General features: G+C 45.1%; 1 long non-coding RNA gene across 1 annotated transcript in view; it reads left to right on the top strand.

Moving 5' to 3' along the window:
• LOC102372954 overlaps nucleotides 1-20510 on the top strand; it is a 33488-nt gene that overhangs the window by 7044 nt on the left and 5934 nt on the right. Inside the window, exons 2-3 of the long non-coding RNA XR_323286.1 lie at nucleotides 7256-7414; nucleotides 8338-8535. This is a non-coding gene — a long non-coding RNA (uncharacterized LOC102372954). The remainder of the gene's footprint in view (nucleotides 1-7255; nucleotides 7415-8337; nucleotides 8536-20510) is intronic.

Raw genomic sequence — 20510 nt, 5'->3', positions numbered from 1 at the left:
TAACTAATAACCAAGGTCAAACCCTAAATAACACTATTTACCCATCACAATACAACATTTCAGTTACAAGATATAAGGCGCAAACATGAACAATCTTAATATCATCTATTCCTTAATATAGTCCTTGACCCATGGCAAGAAATAGTCCTCCTTCCAATGGGATCCCTGGTGGGGTGTACAGGAAGCACCAGGGGCCCCTCCCCTTAGGGCCTTAACTAGGCAGGGGGCTGCTCACCCAGCCCCTTCTCTGGGTTTGCCCGCCCCAAATGTCTTTCCCCTTTGGGACCCAAGGGCCAAATGACTCACGCTTCCTCAGGTGGCGGTGCTTAGGGTGCAGCTCCATGGGGTCTCCTCTGCTGGAGCGCCTCTCCGTGCCTCTCCCGCGCCGCTGGGTTTCTCCCCACCCTGTACCCCGCTCTGAGCACTGAGGGCTCAGCTCCTTTCAGCTGCTGCACCACTGCTGCTGGCTTCTGGGTGCTGGGCCTTATGCTGCAGCACTACTATTTCCCCGTGCCCTAGCTTGGGACTGAGGGCTCTCCTAGCACAGGCCGGGCCCTTCAGGCTCCGTCCATCCGTCCTCACGCTGGGTCATTAACCCAAGCAGCCTCTGCTGCTCCCTGGCTCCCAAGACTCGGGCCTGGGTGCTGCCCTGCGTACCATGGCACTTGGCCACTTGCTGAGAGATGGGGCCTGAGCCACCTCACTGCAGCCCCAAGGCCTCTGCCCCATGCGCTGCCCCACACACTGTGTAGCCTGCTGGGGTTGCAGGCTGACTTGCGGCTCCCAAAGCCTAGGCTGCATGCACCATGATGGGCCCGAGCAGTCTCACACTGCTCCCAGGGCTGCTCTTCCAGTGGCAGCTTCAGGAACCTTGGGCCTATTGCCCACTGCGATGCTGTAGCTGGCAGAGTGAATCAAACACTAGCATGCATCTACTGATGCATCTCGAGCAAGACTAAGTTGCCTCTCACTCTACTCGGCCATGGTGAGACCGCAACTGGAGTTCTGTGTCCAGTTCTGGGCACCACACTTTAGCAAGGATGTGGAGAAGCTTGAGAGAGTCCAAAGGAGGGCATAATTAGATGTCTGGAGAACAGGTCACACAAGGAGAGGCTAAAAGACTTGGGACTGTTCAGCCTGGAGAAGAGAAGACCCAGAGGGGACTTGGTGGCGCCTATAAGTATATTAGAGGCATACATCAGGGCCTGGGGGAGAATCTGTCCACCAAGGCCCCCCCAGGGGAAGACAAGAAACAATGGGCCCAGACTAATTGAAGATAGCTTTAGGAATGAGGGCATGAGGAAAAACTTCTTTACAAGTTGAATGCCAAGGGTCTGGAACAGACTCCCCCCCCAGAGGTGGTACAGTCACCCACCCTGGTGATCTTCAAAAAAGATCTTGACACCCACTTTGCTGGGGTCAGATGACCCCAGCAGTCTTTCCTGCCCAAGTGCAGGGGGGTTGGACCCAATGATCTTTTAAGGTCCCTTCCAGCCCCTAACATCTATGAATCACCTTTCAGTATTGAAATGCCATCCTTTTCCCACTTGTTTGTGTGACAATTTTACTCTGGATTTTTTTTTTCAATGCTGCCCTTAGCATTTGGGAAGAGCTCCCTGTAAACACCTACAAAATTGCATTATTTTCTTAAATTGCCCTTGTTTGATGCTGACAAAAATGACCAAAAATGCCCTTGTCTTTCCTGCTCACCAGTATGATCTATTGCTTTCTTTGCTTTTTTGTAATTTTTTGTCTCCTCTAGGACTGTAGCTATTTGAGTCCTTTTATGGCTAAGGCTCTTCTATCTTGAGAACGTACACAATGAAGAACTGTGTTCCACGTTACTACAGTGGCATTGCTTGATAAGTTTTGTTCACTTGCTCAGCTGTATCTCTCAAAATATAACTTAATATGTCATCCACTAGGTTTCAGAATTAATCTATTATATGAATAGAGGAAATTGATATCTCTAAGTTGCTTCAGCCTCAGATGCGACTATTCTAGTTCACAGCTGAATGGTTACAACTTAATGAAAACTTGCATTTTGCAGTCTGAAAGTCATGAAAGCTGGATCTGATCTAGTCAATGGGGTGAAAGTGTGATGCATGTGTGTATCTTCTTTGTATATCTTTTTTTTTTCATCTGAACATCCACAAACTTATAGCATAGCTCACATTCTTTCCTGAATGTGTCAGATACTCCTGAAAGACTGGAGACTGCAGGTGAAGTAAGAAAAGAAGAGAAGGATGGGAAAATCTTCATTTTTCTTTACTACATCTTATTCTTGCTTTTAGTATGTGCTAGCGAGTGTCTTCTCGGCACTTACCTCTCTAATTGCGGTCTCCTCCACTCACCTGTCACACCTGGATAGGAGAAAAAAAGTATAGAAAAGGGTTGACAGCAACCATTGTGGTGGCAGATGGCTGGTCCAGTCTCTGCCACAGGGCTCCGCTACCCCTTATATCCTGTCTGTACCCATGTCCAGTTAACCATGTGGTTTTCCTCTTCAGTTGTAGGGGCTGTCGCTCAGCTTATTTTCCTCAGTGGGTTGATTTCCCTACTTAGTGCTTCCTCTCAGTGGCGGTCTTTCTCCCTCCACCTTCTTATGCTTGTTTCCCAAGCATCCCTGTACAGTCTCCCCTTTTTGGGCACTACTCTTAGCAGTCTTTACTCATATAATCATTTCTCATGCAAACTTCTTGTTAGGTGTAATTACCTTTCTTCCCCATGCTTCCTTCCCGAGTTCACTGTTCCCCAGCAGACTCACCATGGCAATCCACTTGTTGGGGTATGCGCTGGCTCTCCTCACACTGCTTGCACTCCCCCTGTCAGCTCCAGGTCTCCACAGCTCCACGTGGAATCAGCACAGCTTGCTCCAGCTGCTCCTGTGTCCCCTCTCTGGGGGCCTCAGCACCCACTGGCAGTTGTCTTTTCAGCAGATTCTTCCAGGACAAGGACCAAACAGCGATGGCTCCCGCAGCAGACTTTTGGTCTACCAGAATCCCCGTTAGTGTTTGATATCATCAGCTGCCGTCATGGTGAAATGATACTGCTGTAGATGAGGGTCCCTCTGCTGCTTTTCTACCCTTGAACAGGGGCCAGTAACAGTCCCCTGTTACAGTTTTATAACTAGAGTCTGCTTCAAGAGAGAATATGACACCAATCCTATAATGACCTATGGCTCACTAGAATGGTGCAGGAGAGGTGAGATGGGCTTTGTGCATGTGTGAAATCTCTTGTTAGACCAACTAACTATGTATCTTTTGTTGGACTAATTGGGAGAGAAGTTTGGCAAGCTTTCAGGTGCATGATTAGAATAAATTGCTGAGGCTTGAATCCTGATTGTTTGATCCTGGCTCTGTCACAATGTGCTACTGGTCAAGCCATTTTCTACTTTTATACCTCAGCTTGCTGCTTGTGAATTGGGTATAATAGCCCATGTGATTTTTTTTTTTTTGGGAGGAGGCAGGAGGCTTTGAATCTTAGGGTTACCTATTTGAAGAGACTCAGGAAAAGTTTGTGTTTTTTGGTGGGTTTTTTTTCTTGTGTCTAAAATGTACATGGTTAGTAAATTTCATTAAAGTGGATTAGTTAAACCACGCTAAACCCCACTATAGACACTGCCATCCAGAACTAAAGTGGCCTTAAATGAATTCACTTTGGAAGAAAATTTAAGCCATATTAAGGCCACTCTAATTCTGGATGGCAGTATCCGTACAGAGGTTTAATGTGGTTTAACTAATCTACTTCAAATTCAAGCCTCTGGTAAATTCTCATTAATCTTTTGAAATGACCCTGTGTAAAAGAGCCCTTAATTAATAGTTCTGTGAGGCTTTGAACTCTATAGGTGGAAGGTGATATCAAAGTGCAAACTCACATCTTTTGTTATAAGTGAAAAGTTTGGATTTTCCTCAGAATAGTGACAATAATAAATGGAGCTTCTACTTGTTCTATACTAAATTGTCTCTACCATTCCTGCAGTGGTGTTATGAACATGTTTCAACCTGATACCATACCATATTTCAAGACCATATTTCAAGACATGGCTACAGAAACATGAGAAGTTAAGGTGTGAGCCTGAAGAGTAACTGCTTGTGCAAGTTTTTGCTATGTAGTGAAGGTGTAGTAGCTTGCTCTACTTTGATTCGTAGGCATACTATTTTGTATTTACCTTGTGAAAAGAGCATGGATACAGGCAGTTTCTGCAGAGTAGTTAATACGTTGTAAATTCACACTCCTGCTTGCTTTGTTGTGACTCATTTGTGCTCAGACTGTAAGAATCAAGTACAGTGAGGATTAGCCTTTGACTAATCATCATATCAAGACATGATGATTAGTCAAAGGCTCTGGGGTAGTACCTTTTTAAGACTGTCAGTGTACTGGAAGAAGTCGTGGGAAAATTCTTTAACATGCAGCATCTTTCAACCTACTGAAATTCCAGGACCTGTAATTTTGTCTTCAGACTGTAACAAACAGGATACATGATATAATTCTGTGCTATAGTACCCTGGATATTTATCCAGAACATCTACCAAAGCAACATTCTTTTATTTGGATAACATTTCATCAGTTTATAAATGAATACTACATCTAAATATATAGTAAACTGAAAGAGCAAGTACAGCAGATGCATTAGACTTCTATATATTACAAAACAGCACAGTAAGCCAGTCTTGCATGTTTTCTTGTCATGACAAAAGCCAGGATTCCTGAGAGAGAAAAAACATTACTTCTGAAATTGCTATTCTTTAGTTACAGTTTTTGTATCAAAACTTTTTTTTTTACTCCTTCCCTAAAATTTTATTTAAAAAATAATGATGAAATGTTCTTCCTTGACCTTTTAGATGCTGTTTGAAATACAGGGTGTTCAGCTTTCTGATAATTAAAATGTATTAACAGCTTTAAAATTGTTAGTTGATACTGTCAATTTAAATAATTTATCACGGTATGCAATGCTGTGGTTTGACATATTAGATACTGATTAACATGATCATATGTCTATATAGCATTTTTCATGACACAAATGCACGAACTTTTGAGGCAACTTAAATAAAAAAAATCAGTTTTCTTACAAAGTATTGCACACTGTGTGTCAGCATGGAGATTAGGTAGAATTTTTGGAGAGAATTAAAATGTGGTTTTGCATGGCAAAATGACTGAAAATAGCACTGCTGTGGTTCTTAGTTGTGTGGAGAATCCTCACTCCTGGCTTTGGTAACCAAAGTAAGTCTTGTGTGCGAAGGCGAAGTTGATTCTCTAAGGCTAGGGACAGACATTCAAAAAGCCTGAGACTGAATTGATTCAAACTTTGCAGGTTAGTCTAATTTGGCTAGGCTGAATCAGCATGGACCATAGCCAGCATGTGGTAGAAGATTTGGCCCGATTTGGAAGCCGAATCACTGAATCTGAATTGAATTGGGAGACAAAAAAACCCATCCAAAATTGAGCCTCCAAATCAATTCAGAAAAGATTCAGGTATTCGGAAGGCAGTCTTTCAGGGGAACAGAAACTGAGAAGAGGGAGCAGCGGGGGAAAGACTGTCATCTGTAACTGACCAGCGACTGTGATCTTTCCCCGGGTCCCATTCCAATCACAGTACTCTGGGGGTGGGACGTAGAAACAGCTACCATCCCAACAATTTTCATCCTGCTGCGCCTTAACACACACACAAAGTCACATGTCACAAATTTTTCTTTGAACAGTTTGAGGTGCAGTTTCCCAGAAACCCCTGCACCTAGCTCCTTGAAGCTTGGCAGGCCTCATGCCCTCAGATGGGGCTATCATCCCTGCTGTTTTTATCCAAATGTGCCAAAAAGTGACAAAGTTAAAGGTATTTCAATGATTCTCCATTATAGTCTATGGCCAAATCACCGAATCTCTCCGAATCAGTGCCGAATCTTCCAAAGCCAATATGGCTGAATTAATTTGGGACAGTGATCTGAATTGGCCGAATCTGAATTGAATACTTTCCTATTCATACAGGCGTAATATCTATGTAAGGCAGAGGGGAGGGGGATCCCTGCTTAGGAGGGAGTGGTGAGGAGAGGGGGAGAGCAGGGAGAAACCAGGCAGATGCCTGCAGTCTCTGTTGGAGCTGCAGCAAGGGAGCAGAGGGGAGGGGCCAGATCTGCTGTGGAGCAGAGAGCCCTGCCCAGCCCAGAGAGCATGCCAGGATGCTTGGGGAGTCTGGTTTAACATAAACCAGCAAGGGTCTGGGACAGGCATTGCATAAACTGGTTTGACCCAAATCAGTTAAGTCTGATACTACATTCAACCAGGTTTATCTCAAACCAGTTTCAGCCAGTTTCAAATTGGTTTATGTGCATGGAACATCTGTTCTGTAACAGGTTTAAACCAGTTTCTGATCACTTAAACCAATGCCTTTCCCTAGCCTAAGGGTTTACGTTTGTGACCATAAAAGGCAAAAGCTTTTCTCAGGGGATAAGGGTCTAATTTGATTTGCAGAACCTTTATTATTCGTGGTAGTGGTATATGAAGTTGAATCAGGTCTGGCAGTTAGAGAGACGTAGCATGTTTGAAATACTACATATGGAACTGCAGGAAGAAACTTTGAAAGTTACTCTTTCGAGTAGAATCATACTTTAAACGCTAAGAGAGGGACCCCTTTGCCCCAGACCCCCTTACCAATTGGCCATGAGAGAAATCCTCTGGGACTAGCACTGTAAAAACTGCCAGAGGTGATCCTTCAAATGCCCCTTGCATGACACTGGTGGACATGCCATGGGGATACTGAGGTACAGCACACTGTGGTAGCTTCTGGGCAGCTTTGGTTTTCAGAGATGCCCATAGGCAATACAAACTGGCTCCTAGACTGATTCAGTGAAGTTGGGGTCATTTTGGTTTACAGTTGTAGGAATCCTAAGGGGACAAAAGTGCCCATAAGCCACTCTCCCTTCCTTTCTCTCAGGCCATACCTGTCTGCACTGTTTCCTGGAAGTGCAGCATAAAATCCCAATTTATGGGTTATAGGTTCCTTGTATGCAGTGGAGTCCAGTGCGGTGCAAACTGAAGCAACATCATGGGAAAAGCTACAGTGGGTCACACCAGAAGGAACTGTGCTAAAAGGCACAATTAGCCTGTTTGCATTGCTGTGCTAATGCAGCTTTGCTGTTTCTAGGTGGGAAAATAGAACTAGTGAAGGAGAGCAGTGTGGTTGAGCATGGTATGTTTGGGGTTCAGACGTTCCCTAAGTCCTTGAAATGGCATTAATATCCTTCTGTGCTCTGTCATTAAGTACATGTGTGGACTAGAGTGGCACCAGAACTACTAGCAGCAATGACTGAAGAAGGCATGCAAAGGAAGCATGGATGAAGATCTGTAGCAGATACCCACATAACTTGTAACTCACTTTGCACCTCTCACTTCTCCTGCCTGCTCTCCTGATGGACTGAAGGTTAGAATGCATTAGCCTTACAGCCGTCTGAAAGTTGCTAATAGTTTTTTGTGCATCTGGCTCTATATAAACAGTGAAATGGCTTAAAATGTAACCAGGGAGAAAAGCATATATAAATCTGACACGGAACAAAGGATTTGAGTTAAGAAAGGGCAAGTTCAGCTTGGCAATTAGGAAATACTTTTGATGGTATGGACAGCCAGACAGTGGGAGAGTTTCTCTAATGAGGTACCATGGCAAATTCTATAGTAGTAAAGATTTAGAAAATACAATGTGGAGTCCCTGATGCTTGACGCAGGGGTTGCATTTGATAACCCAAGATATCTTTCTTAAGAGAACATTTTTTATGAGGCACTAGTAACTTTGGAGTTCATATCTTCATTTAAATGAATTTTATATACAATGGCATGGTTAAATCTCATCAGAAAAACAACCTTCATAAGGTTTCCATACTTTTTTGTGAAATATCTGTTTAAAAAGGTATTGCTGCTTTTTTAGTTTCAAAATGGAGTGACCAAGTGTAATCACAAATCTGTCAATACTAAATCACTGTTGCTATTTGAATTACATTTTGTGTAAAATATTTTTCTAACCTTTTTCATGTTTGGATTGTCTATGCTTAATGAATTGTACAACACTGCTAGGGTATGAAATGAGCCAATGAATAATGAAAGCATATTATAAAGCATCATACTGTACTCTTTCCACAGCACTAATAACTTTTAGAACTGGTTGATGTAAGCATGCACATAGGATGGGAGTTGGTACACGTCAGCTAATGTTGCTTTTAACCTTTGACGCACTCTGTTTTCTCAGCAAAGAAATAGGTTTTCTAGTTAAATTTGTAACTTATTTTTAAGAGATTGATTTTTGGAAAAGGGAGAAGTCTAGGATAAATATTTAACAGTGTTTTTCTGATTTAGAGGCATTGCCTGACCATATCTTTTGAGCCACTACAACTCTTCAACATTAATGTGAAGAGGAAGATTATGGAGGTTAACTTCAAGGAAGCTAGGCCTTTACACTGCTCGCAGAAACTTCTTGCTGCTGACATCGAGGCCAATGACAAAAGACCCATTCTCTTCAAGAGAAGAAGAGCAGAACCAGCTTTTGCAATACTGGTATTTTTTTTAGTTCCTCTTGCCTTCGAAGACAGTGTCTGTAGTCATTTTAGGAGATCTTCTATAAAGGAAATTATATATACATTTTAAGACAAAGAACTTAATTGTTAGACTTCCATTTTTAGAGACTTATCTTTGATCCTCATGAACTTTGTGTGGCAAAGTACAGTTACTAGCATCTTCAAACTTCCAAGTGAAACCACATATGCTAATTAGAGCTAGGTACCAGCAAAGCCAAAACTGAAATACTTTGCTTGTCCATCAAAACACCTCAAGACAAGGGGGTGATCTTGGAAAGGTACTTGGGTACCAACTTCCTAAATAAAAACAAGACTGGAGATACTGCAAGTAGTGTCACCTGCATTCAATACTACTAATACAGCATGAAAAAGAGGAATGCTGACATGCAAGACAAGAAAAGTATTAAGAAAAATGTGTGTGGTGCTTTGAGCATAGGGAGGAGGGCAGTTTTCCAATGCAGTGCTATCTACATTAGATAACATTGTAGTGCCTGATCTAATATTTTCAGAAATCTTGTTCTTGTGCTGGAAGTCACTGGGAATTGAAATAAAGCACACTGTGGAGCATGGTGGTTTAATGAGCATATTTGGTCAGCACTGCTGGCCTTAACTATAAATGCTTGTTAAAACTGTCACTAATGCATTTATGTCTAATTGTGTTACTAATATTCTTGCTGTTAATAGTCTCTCTCAGCATCTATCTTCGGTAAAGAAATCAAAGAGAAGTATGCATTGGGTACATTAGTAGTAATAGGGTAACTACATAAAAGGTGTTTGAATAAATTTTATGTGAGGTAACTAGATTTTTTTCGTTGTTACTATTGCATTTTTCCAGGGGTCAGTCCTTTCACTTCATAACAAGAGAATAACAGAACAAAAATAAAGCTTCCATGAGAGAATGTGTACACATGTGTACATGCTCCTTCTGTACAAAGTGGAGCAGCTCTCAGAACAAAAGGGCTACTAATATTTGCAAATGGAAAGAACCTTTAGCAACAGTACCATAGCAAGGGGGGGTGGTACAGCAAGGGGGGCAAATGTTCCAGGTGCCGAAGCAAAGGGACAACAACAGGTACTACCTAGCCGGGGCAGGGTGCGGGACAGAGCTGCAAGTGGCTCGTTTGGGCGGGGTGTGCAGGGACAGGGGAAGGGTGACTCCTGCTGCTGTGTGCACTCCTGAGCAAGCATGGGGGGCGGGGGTGGCATGTGCCCCCTGGATCTGTGTGCAGGGAGAGGGCGGGTTGCTGCTGAGGGCTTTGCCCCAGGCGTCAAACTTCATTGCTGCGGCACTATGTAGAAATGAAAGGTGCAGTATGCAGAGGGCAAAACATCAGTTTCAACCACTCGTGCTTGTGCTTGATTGTCTACTGGGATTGATCATAATCATCCTCCTGTTTTATAATCAAAACCAGTGGTTTTTAACCTTTTTGGACTCCATAACTTTTGTGAATTGAGCGGCATCCAATTTCATAGGTATCACAGTGCTTATGTCCATGCAGAGAGGTCAGGCAGTGGGGTCAGGGGTTTGTCCAGTCAGGGAGAAGCCTGAGCCTGCACTTACCTGCTTATCTCCCTGCACCTCACAGCACCCTTCAAAGGATCTGGTGATCCCCAGCTTGCCCCAGCACCCTGGTTGAGAATCACTGATCTAAATACTGATACTTTATTCTACTTATATTTCAACTTTTAAATCATGATAGAGAAATCTAATGGGTGGCAGATCTGGGGGATTGAATTATATTTGTACAGGCTGTTTAAGCTTCTGTGGTATGTCTGCAAGTTCTCTTGGTATTTTAGCTAGCGCGGTCACAAGGGTCAGAGGTTTGAATTAGAATCAAAAGACTTGAATACAGATTCTTCTTGAGAGTTGGCCTGCCTCCAACCTGTAGCCCATTAACAGTCTCTTCATTCCCACACTGTACCTCCAACAGCTTTGGTTTCATCTTTATGCCCCAGGAGAGAGGGATATACAACGTTATTTCCCCTGGAAAAGGCACAGCACTTCATGGAAAGAAAGATAATCCTTATCTTTCTGCATTCTGGCAACTGAAGGCAATAAACCATGAAAAAAGATTCTTGTCTCGGGGAAGGGATATGACGTATGAGATCCAGCACCTTTTTCTTGATGTCCTTTTTCTGTGTTTCTTTACAACTATAGCTGCAATTTGTGGCATTACAGAATAGGTGATGAATCTAAGAAGCTTCAAGACTGGATCTTTTGGGGAAAGAGATCGTATCCATGCTCTTGGCATTCTCAGACACAGACAATACATAGATGTTATAATGGAAGGAGAAGTCCTGAGGTCATATTTGAAACCAGAGTCTTGTCACTCAAGGCCTATACTAGCATTACATTTAAGAGGAGCAGTAATGAAGCCCATTGGAGTGGCAACTAGGCCCCGCAATTACTATGCCTCCTTAAAAGCAACTTGGGGAAGGACGCACGCATGTGGGTGTGCATTAATACAAGTAAGCAAGCAAAACGGGCAAGATGCAATAGATCTTATTAGAATGGTCAAAGGAGGCTTCCTGATGACATATCTGACAAAAACTTCCTATGGAACAATAGGGGTCTTAATCTCTTATATGATAGTCAACAGACTCATAAGTAGCTAGTCAGCTATACCAATTGGATACACCACTTGGAGTAACTGGCAGCTAGCAAAATCACCCTTCCTTAATCTTACCAGTGCATTCAGTGAAGGAAAGACAGCAATCCTTTCTTTTTTTTTTTTTTTAATCCTTCAAAAGGTATCTGCCAGTATATTGGCATAGATGCATGCTGATCTGTGGAGTTAATCTGGTTTTAAATAGTGTAACTGAGAGCAGACTTGGTACTGATTGTTCGTGAGTCAACATGGGTAACAGGATTGCTAAGCCACATTATTCTGTTGAAGATGCCAATGCAACAGGCACCTTCAAAATATAAATGTCATTGTGAGCTGAAAAAGGTTTCACACATCAGTTGGTAATTTTAATCCTTTTTTAGACTCTTCTGACCAAAAATGCAAGTGATCTTTAAGATGCCTTTACATACGTTCTAGGTGGGAAAGGGGAGGAGTGTTTTAATTAAAGCGGCTCTTGGAAGCCGCTTTAATTAAGTGCCCACAGCGTTTCATGTATTTAGCACCCCACACTTCAAAATGGCAGCAGGGGTGCTTTAACTGAAGCTCATTTGACAAGCTTTAGTTAAAATGCCCCTGCCACCATTTTAAAATGTGGGGACGCTGAATACACATGATGCCAAGGCTGCTGGGGCATTCTAATTGGAACATATTTAATTGAAATTAATTAAATTAATAGAGTCTGCTCCAACATGCTGTAATTGGGATGTGTTGGGGCAGTTGTCACGCATGTGTATGTGTGCCCTAAGATTTTACAGAAATAGGTTTTCTTCCTGTATGACCCTTTTTATTTTTTAAACTGTTTTCCACTAACGTCATTTTTAGGCAGAGGCACCTACTTGATGCAGATCTGTATCTTACAATATAATTGTACCACAAGTGCTTGATAAAACTACGTGTGCTTTCAACTGATTATCTCAATTTGCCTGCAGTTAGGATCTAGACTAATGAAGCAAAATCTTTGTATTGTTCTGGTTCTTTGGTATAGTTTATAAAATGACATATCAAGAATCACTTATGGCGGGTCTGTTATCCATGTTAGTTTTCTGATTCAGATTTAGGTGTGCCTGTTATGCCAAATTTTTAAGTAAGAATTACAGGAAACCCTTGCTATTCATGAACTCCAGATTTGCGGATCCAAACATTCGCAGGGGAGGGCAGAGCCGGGAGGTGGGCAGAGAGCGAGTGTTGGGGACGTGGAGGGAGGTGGCAGTGGTGGCATCTTCTCCCCTGGTAGCAGCCGTGGCAGCGCGTGGGGGTGTTTGGGGAGGAAGGGGTCAGTCCCCAGGTGCTGCAGGGGAGCCCTGTGGATGGGAAGGATGGTGGTAGTGGTGGCAGCATCTTCTTTGCTGCTGCTGCCAGAGGCAGCCACAGTGGTGCTTGGAGCTGCCACGGTGAACTCGGGGGGTGGGGGGGGGTGGGAAGGGGTCGGTTCCCATGCACTGCAGGGGAGCCCCACAAACAATGGGAGGGGAGCAGGGGGCAGCTGTGGGGTCTGATGGGGAGCTCCATTGGTATTCACGGATTTCACCATTTGCGGGGATCCCTGGAATGTATCCCTCACAAATGGCAGGGGCCTCCTGTATACTGCTATGGTGGTATCTCTCTATAAATCTTTCTTTCTCCTCTTCTCTAGAAAGAGAGGAAGAGCTGAAATTAAATGATATGTAAATAATGAACTGTATGGCTGTTGTGTGCTATGACATTGTGCTCCTGCTCTTTTGATAGAGGACAGCACTTCCAATTGCTGGCTTAACTAGCAATAGCACTAGTAGCATGGCTGCCCAGTTAAAATTTATTTCCAATATGAAACTTTACCTGCTATGGACAACATACCCAGTTCAGCTATGCCCATTACTGTAGGGGGGAATAGGAAGGGAACATACGTATGGCAGCATAGCCGAAGGACGCCAGGAAACACAGTCAAGGGCACAGCGAAAAGTAATGGATTGTCATGGAAGGTGAGAAGGTGGCTGGCTATGCATATTCAAAGTGGGATAAAGACTGGAGAGAAGAAAGGTGTGTGTGGCTTTTTTAAGGAAAAATGTTTACACTTACAGCACTTGTTTACCCAGGGAAGGTCCAGGGAATTGTAAATTCGTATAACATTTTACAACTCAATTGGGAATGAGAGCTGTGAAGTGGACCTCAAGCAAATATATGTAAGATGTGAGTCACTCTATAGAAATTTTGTGACTCTCTGACTTTGTATTTTCCAAGTATAAGAGGGGCATGTTTAAATTGCCAGCAGGTGGTAGTCTGTGCCAAATGAGCACATTGTAGCTATCCAACTACCACATCTGTCATAAAGCAGTGTCCTAAAAAAAAATATATAGTTGGTGTAACAGTTAGCCTAGCCCCATTCAGCTTCTGTGTAACCACAGAGTTAGGGCGCCCATGCAGATATTTGTGGTAAATGAAATGGAGGAATTTGGTATGGATATGATGTGTTCCCCTTATGCTCTCCCCCTTCAATACAGGTTTCTCTGTTGCTCCCTCACCACCCATGATATTCCCCTTTTGTACTTTCTCATTCTCTAAATGGGACAACTGCTACTGTTGCTGAAAGAATGAACTACTGTTGTCTTCTCTCCTGACTACTGCTCTCTGCCATTCCTCTTTGTTAAACTGAGATATGCAGAATGAGGAGCAGAGAGCCAGTGTGAGGATTAAACAGAATCCTATAAAACAAATGCCCTGTTACTTGGAAGCTTTCCTAGTAATAAAAGACTGAGGAAGAGAAATAAAGAAAGTGCTGCATGTAAGCAGACCTGGCTCTGTAGAGAATGTTTCTGAAGGCTTTCCATGAAGAGTGGGTCTCTAAAGATATGTGAGCTTGTTGTCAAGGTACTGAAAATTGGAACCACTACCTACAGATGCAGAATCTGCTCCTTTTTCCTTCAGAAGAGAGAGAGGGAGAGATGTCATCTTATCATAATCACCTATATATTTTGCATATGGCTCTTCAGTACTGTGAAAGTTTGGGGTTCCATCAATGGGTCCACATACATGCAGCTGTGAAGGCACACAACTCCTGACAGGGGCCCTGGTCTGGCTGTTGCAATAATCCACTAACTTCTTTTCAGTACTGCAGAAAAAGTTTGGCACTGGTAACACTTTTTTATGTAATGTAATGCTGCAACCTGTTTAACGATTCTCTTTTATTGTGAGATTCTTAGATCCTGAGCTCTTCAGGACAGGGACTGCTAGTTTGATTCACCACTGAACAGTACTCGCTACAATCACTTATGTCTGTGCAACGTGGTTATAAGTGTAAATGAAGGATTCTGATGTGCTAACATTTTCCAATTGCTTTGCACAGGTGTGACTACCCAAGGTGCAAAATGACCATGGATCTGACCATATACCTTTAAAGGCCAGACTTAATATTGTCAAGTTTGACTTCCACCATATGTGTGAAATAACAAGGAGGCTGAGCTCTGGGGCAAAACAGACTAGCGATAGAGTGTACTCAGGGCAGTCATGGCAGAATAAGCTGGTGCCCAGCTTCAAACTTCTGGTTGTCATTTTTGTGCCCGTTACCTTCACTTTTTAGCTAATTTACTGGTCAGTCTATTTTTTTTTTCACCCTTAGATATTTGTTGCATTTTTACATTTGTTCCAGGAGGGGAAAAGAAAATATCAGAATGGGAAAAAAATGTGTACTAGCAGTGAGCTCCTGCAGTTAACAACCTGGTGCATCCATCTCCAAGAATCTCTGCTCATCTTGAGCGTAGCTAATAAAAATGACAGGGACATTAAAGTAGTATTCATCTCTTTTGGTATTAATGTCAGTTTAAATGTGTCTAAATGCAAATATTTTTATCTGAAGACTTTTATGTTTCAAGGTATTTCACTGAACTGTGAACTGCAGGGGGATTTAAGACTTTGGATCTTAAGTAAAACGCAGAAAATCTAATGGAACCTTTTTATTGAATTTTTTCATGTGTACATCTTCAAGCATTTTATGGATATCAGTAAGTGTTTTCCCCATTTTAAAAAAGTGGAGAGAACTGAGATCCCTGGTACACATTCACTTAGTGTGATGGGATCTGTTCCCTGATTCTCAGCAATGGTGCCTCTTGCCATCCCATATGTGTATGGCAGGACATTTGATTTTGAGACTAGGGATCAGATACAAATTGCACCACTACTACTTGCTGAGAACCTGGGATCCCAGTGAACTGGTGAAGTCCCAGGACTGGCAGTCCCAATACCAGGCTACATGGCAGGGACCCTAACACATGTTTAGTTTAAGTGGCTTCATTTTGGTTTAGCTGAATTTTACTGTCTTTCCACAAAATTAAAGGAAAGTTTAAAATGAAAAGTTTATTTCAAACTCAAATGTTTTCTCTTTGTTTAAAACATGTCAAGTGTTTAGATTTTTTGTTCTTTTTTTTCCCTGGAAATGTTTCTAGATATTTTCCCCAACATAGTTAGGAAAAGCTGATGTGAGCTGGCAAACAGTCAGTGGCATACTGGCAGGAGGGGGATGTGCCAGCTGGGCCCTCCAGGGGTACTCAGTCCCCTGGCGGTACTTCTGGTCCCCTCCCCCTGTGCTCAGCGATCGGCTGCTGGGGGACTTCTTCCTCCCCCGGTCAGTGATTGGCCACAGATGGGGGGGGGGGGTGGTGCAAATGCAAGCATTGGCCGCCAGGCGCTGGAGACCCATAGTATGCCACTGCAAACAGTAGTGATCAAATTAAGTCTTTTTTTGGCACGTTGAGGGAGGAGGCACTTTATATTTGGGGGGATAATCTTGCTCAGTTTTAATAAATATTATTTTAAGCACAAAATTTGTGCTGGGGGATGGGGATTATCTCTTGCAGAAAATGGCTGTTTCTTTGACTACCCGCTCACTCACTGTAAACTTTGAACACTGCAGAAGGGACTACTGGTTTGGATAAGTGATCTGTTATTTCAAGAAGGGGAACTTCCCACTGATCAAGACTTTATTTTTTTTATTCTGTGTGCGTGACAACTCTATTCCCTTCCCCTTTGCCCCCACAAATGTTTGTCATTTCAAGCAAAATCTGACAAATGTCCAGCCTCTTCAGTGTCTGCCCTTTTTCTGGTGAAAAGGAAATTTGTTACCAGTTATATGACAATTGCAATACTGCAAGCACAATTCTCTACCTTTTTTTTTTTTTTTTAGGATGAGAGGAGACTTTTGCTTGTGGTAGGTAAGATTGGGAGTCAGGTGCTAAGACCTGTAGCACTCTGCTTTCCAAGTAAACAAGATGCAGGCCATGTGTGACCCATGTCCCTGGGAGCCCTGTTTAGGGGAGCTAGGAAGTCTGCCAGTGTTTGTAATCTTTATAGGCCTTCCCTCCAGTGGCAAAGACCACCTGCTTTCCTGCTAGCATCTCTGGCAGTACCCCCGTGTTTACCCTCCTGTGGTGCACTTCCCCCTCCTCGGCTAGGTATAGACATTCAAAAAGCACGAGGCAGAATTCATCTAATGTACGTGGCTTTCTGTAAGTGGCGCAGTTTGGATAGTAATGAACAAAACATATGTTTGTGCTTTGGTGTGTGGGGGGGGGGGAGGGTGGCAACTCTTTGACTGAGTTCCACCATTTTTAAACCAGTCTGTGCGCTGAACTTCTGTTCAGTTACAGGTGTAGACCCACTGGTGGGGTCCTGTGGGGGGGCGGGTCCTGCAGGCACAGGAAGGAGAGGGTGACAGGGGGGGTCATGCCTGCCTTCACCATCCCACTACCACCACTACTGCCTCCCCTTAGTCTGACACTGCTCCCACCACCTCAAACCAACCCATCCTTGGACCACCCTAAGGCTGGGTGGATGCTAGTTCCATGTGGGCAGTGATCTGCTGCCCAGAGTAAGAGCATGTGCAAGGCCTAAGTGCAGTTCGGGCCCTCTGACATAAAGGAAGCCCACACCATGTCAAGCCTAACAACACTCCCCTACCAATGAGGCCCCTCACAGTGGAGACCTTCTATGTGTGCAGCTTCAGGACTGGTCTTTGCAGGTGCCAGGTAATTTCCTTCCTTGTGCTTTTCCTGCAATAGACCCACATGATTCTGGCCACAGAAACCAACTGGCAGCTGGAGTGGGGAGACAGGGTCTACTTCAGCCACCCCAAGGAGACTTCCTGTGCAGTGGTGACCCTGTTCTCCCTGAGCCTGCAGCTGGAGGTTCTTCTCACCACTGAGGTGATGCTAGGTTGCCTGCTTCATCTCCTTGTCCAAATATAGGGACTCTTCCTCAACCTAGTGAACATCTACGCCCTTGTGTGTGACCCAGAGGTGGCCCATTTCTATCTGCAGGTGGCTGCCTACCTCAGGACCCTGAACCATCATGAAGGCCTGGCCCTTGGCAGGGACTTTAATGTCACCCTCGGGGCAAAGGACTGAACTGGCAGCGAGTGGAGCTGAGCTGCCATGGATATCTTCAGGGTAGTCACCACTGACCACTTCCTGGTGTACATCTGGCATGCCCAGCACCCTGATGACACCACCACTTCTTTATTTTGTCAGGGTGGAGGAGCAGTGGGCATACCACTGGTTGGTTCAAATCTACACCTCTATGCTAAATACTACCCAAGTCAACACCTCCAGCATTAGGCTGGCCCCCTTCAGTGACTGCCATCACGTATAACCTTGGGTCACACTGCAGCCTGAGTGTCCAGGGCCAGTCCAGGGCACTTCAACACCAGCCTGCTAGAGGAAGTGGGATTTGTGGCTACCTTCCAGGAGCTCAGGCTAGCCTGGCACAGGCAGTTGCAGGCCTTTCCCTTGGCCCAGAGATGCTGAGATGTGGGGAAGATGCGCATCAGGCAGTATGGTTGCTGCTACACCCAAGGGAACACCCAACAGTTGAAGGCAGCTGAAGAGCAGATTGAAAGGAAAGTGCTGGAGCTGGAGAGGTATCTGGCTGCAATCCGACATCCTGTCCCTCTGCGGAGAGCATCAGGAGAGGCAGAAAGAGCTCTGAACTCTGGACAGCTGCCACGCCAACGATGTGTTTGTCCACTTACATGCCCAACTCCTCCGGGAGATGGACCTTAGCTCATCCTTCTTCTACCCCCTGAAGGAAAGATGGGGTGATAAGTACTTCACTTGCCTCCTGGCAGAGGATGGCACCCCCCTCAAAGATCCTGGCAAGCTGTGAAAATGGTGAGGGCTTTCTAAGCAATGTTCTTCTTATCAGATCCAACTGATGCCAGTGCCTGCCAGATCCTGTGGGAGAGACTCCCACAGGTCAGTGTGGGCAACCAGGATTAGCTGGAGTGTCCTCTCACCATGTCCAAGCTCTTGGATGCTCTCTACCTGATGCCCACCAAAGTGCCGGGCATCAACAGGCTAACCATGCAATTCTACTGCACTTTATGGGATGTTCTCGGCCTGGACCTTGCCATGGTCTGGGCTGAGTCTGAGGGATGGGGTGCTCCCCCTGTCATGCAGGAGAGCCATCCTGACCCTGCTGCTCAAAAAGGGGGACCCCGCAACTGAGGAACTGGCACCAAGTCTTGCCTCTCTATACAGAATATAGTGAAAGCCTTCTCGCTGTGACTGAGATCCACACAGGTGGACGTGATTCACTCTGACCAGATATACACAGTTCCATGGTATTCCATTTCAACAGCCTATGCCCTTGGCATGGGATCTCATTGAGCTTGCTCACAGCGATGGCTTGTCATTTGCCCTCCTGTCCCTCAACCGAGAGAAGACGTTTGACAGGGTGTATCATGGGTACCTCACAGGCACACTGAGGGCATTCAGCGTTGGTCCCCATTTCATGAAGTTTCTTCAGGTGCTGTATGCCTCTGCAGAGTGCATGATGAAACTCAGCAGAACACTAGCAGAGTCCATCCCATTCAAGTGGAGAGGATGCCAAGGTTGTCTGCTGTCAGGCCAGCTCTATGCCATTTCTCTCAAGCTATTCCTCTGCCTCCTGTGCAAGCGGGTGGCAGGGCTGCTGCTGGGTAGTCCTGTCAGTATACACCAATGTGTTCACCATCCAGGGCTCAGGCACAGATGGAGGCCTGGCAGTCCACCTACTTGGTGGCCTCCTCTGTCCAGGTCAGCTGGGTCAGGAGCTCTGGCCTGATGGTGGATGACAAGTGACAAGTGGGTTTGCTCCCACCTGTGCTCCAAAACATCCAATGGAGTGCAGGCTTGCTGCTCTATCTGGGGGTCTACTAGTCCCCTAGTAATCCCTTCCTGTTGGAGACCTGGCACCAGCTAGCTGTCAGGGTGTCTAAATAGCTTTAGGCATGGACAGACTTGCTTCAGTGTCTCCCTATTGCAGGAGGGTGCTGGTCATCAGCCAGCTAGATCTGTCCATGCTCTGGCACCATTTCAGCACCTTGGCTGTGCCCCTGGAGCTCCTGGCCAGTCTCCAGAGACAGGCACTGGGATTTTTCTGGCTGGGATGACACTTGGTCTCTGCAGATGTCCTGAGCCTCCCCCTGCAGGAGGGCAATCAAAGTCTAGTCTGCTTCCACAGCCAGGTTCACACTTTCCACCTTCAGGCCCTGCAGAGGCTTGTGTACAGTACTGATAGCCAGGTGGCATGGTGCCTAATTGACCGTGCCTTCCTCCACTATTGCTGAGGGGTCTGATATGACTAGCAGCTCTTTTATCTTATATCAGCTTTTCTGTATGTGAGTATCCCCAAGCAGGACCTGGAAGAGCCACCAGATTTTTACCAGGACCCCCTCAAGGCCTGGAGGCTGGTCTCTCCCTCCAGGTCCCCAGAGATGGTCACCCAAGGCACTGATCTCCTTGCTGAGTCTCTGCTGAAAAACCTGTAACTGGTGATAATGACAATGCAGGTACTCTGGGTGCACCAGAGGTTGGTCCTGGCCAATATCACTTGTATCAGGGACCTCCTGTACTGTGCTAGGCAGGGGTGGGAAGATTCTTTTGCCCACTGCCCTCACCTATATCAACCAGGTCCTGCACGAGGGCAGTTCCCACCCACCAGTATCCCCCAGTCCTCCAGAGCTAGTCACGGGGCCACTGCCATGGCAGGCCCCACAGTTGTAATGGGCTGCAGGATACCAAGCTGGTCTGCCTTGGAACGCCCATCACCACTAGCTCTTGTTCCACATGCTATGTCATCCTGTCCTTGCATCCCACCATGATGACAAGTGGTAGAATATCCTAAGCGAGGATGTGGTGAAGGTCTCCAGCAGACAAGTCTGTATGTCACCCTGAACTCGCAAGAGCCACTAGGGACCCCAGCTGATGGATCCTTCATGGAGTCATCATCATGGGCTTTACAGACACCCCTGACACCTGTCCCTTTTGGTGATAGAGACCCTGGTGGGTACCTACCTTGAGTGTGCCAGGATGCAGGCCCTTTT

This window comes from Alligator sinensis, unplaced genomic scaffold (assembly GCF_000455745.1).
Source record: "Alligator sinensis unplaced genomic scaffold, ASM45574v1 scaffold169_1, whole genome shotgun sequence".
NCBI lineage: Eukaryota > Metazoa > Chordata > Crocodylia > Alligatoridae > Alligator > Alligator sinensis.
Note: the sequence above shows the minus strand (reverse complement) of the source record. Positions and strands in the feature narration are given on the sequence as shown.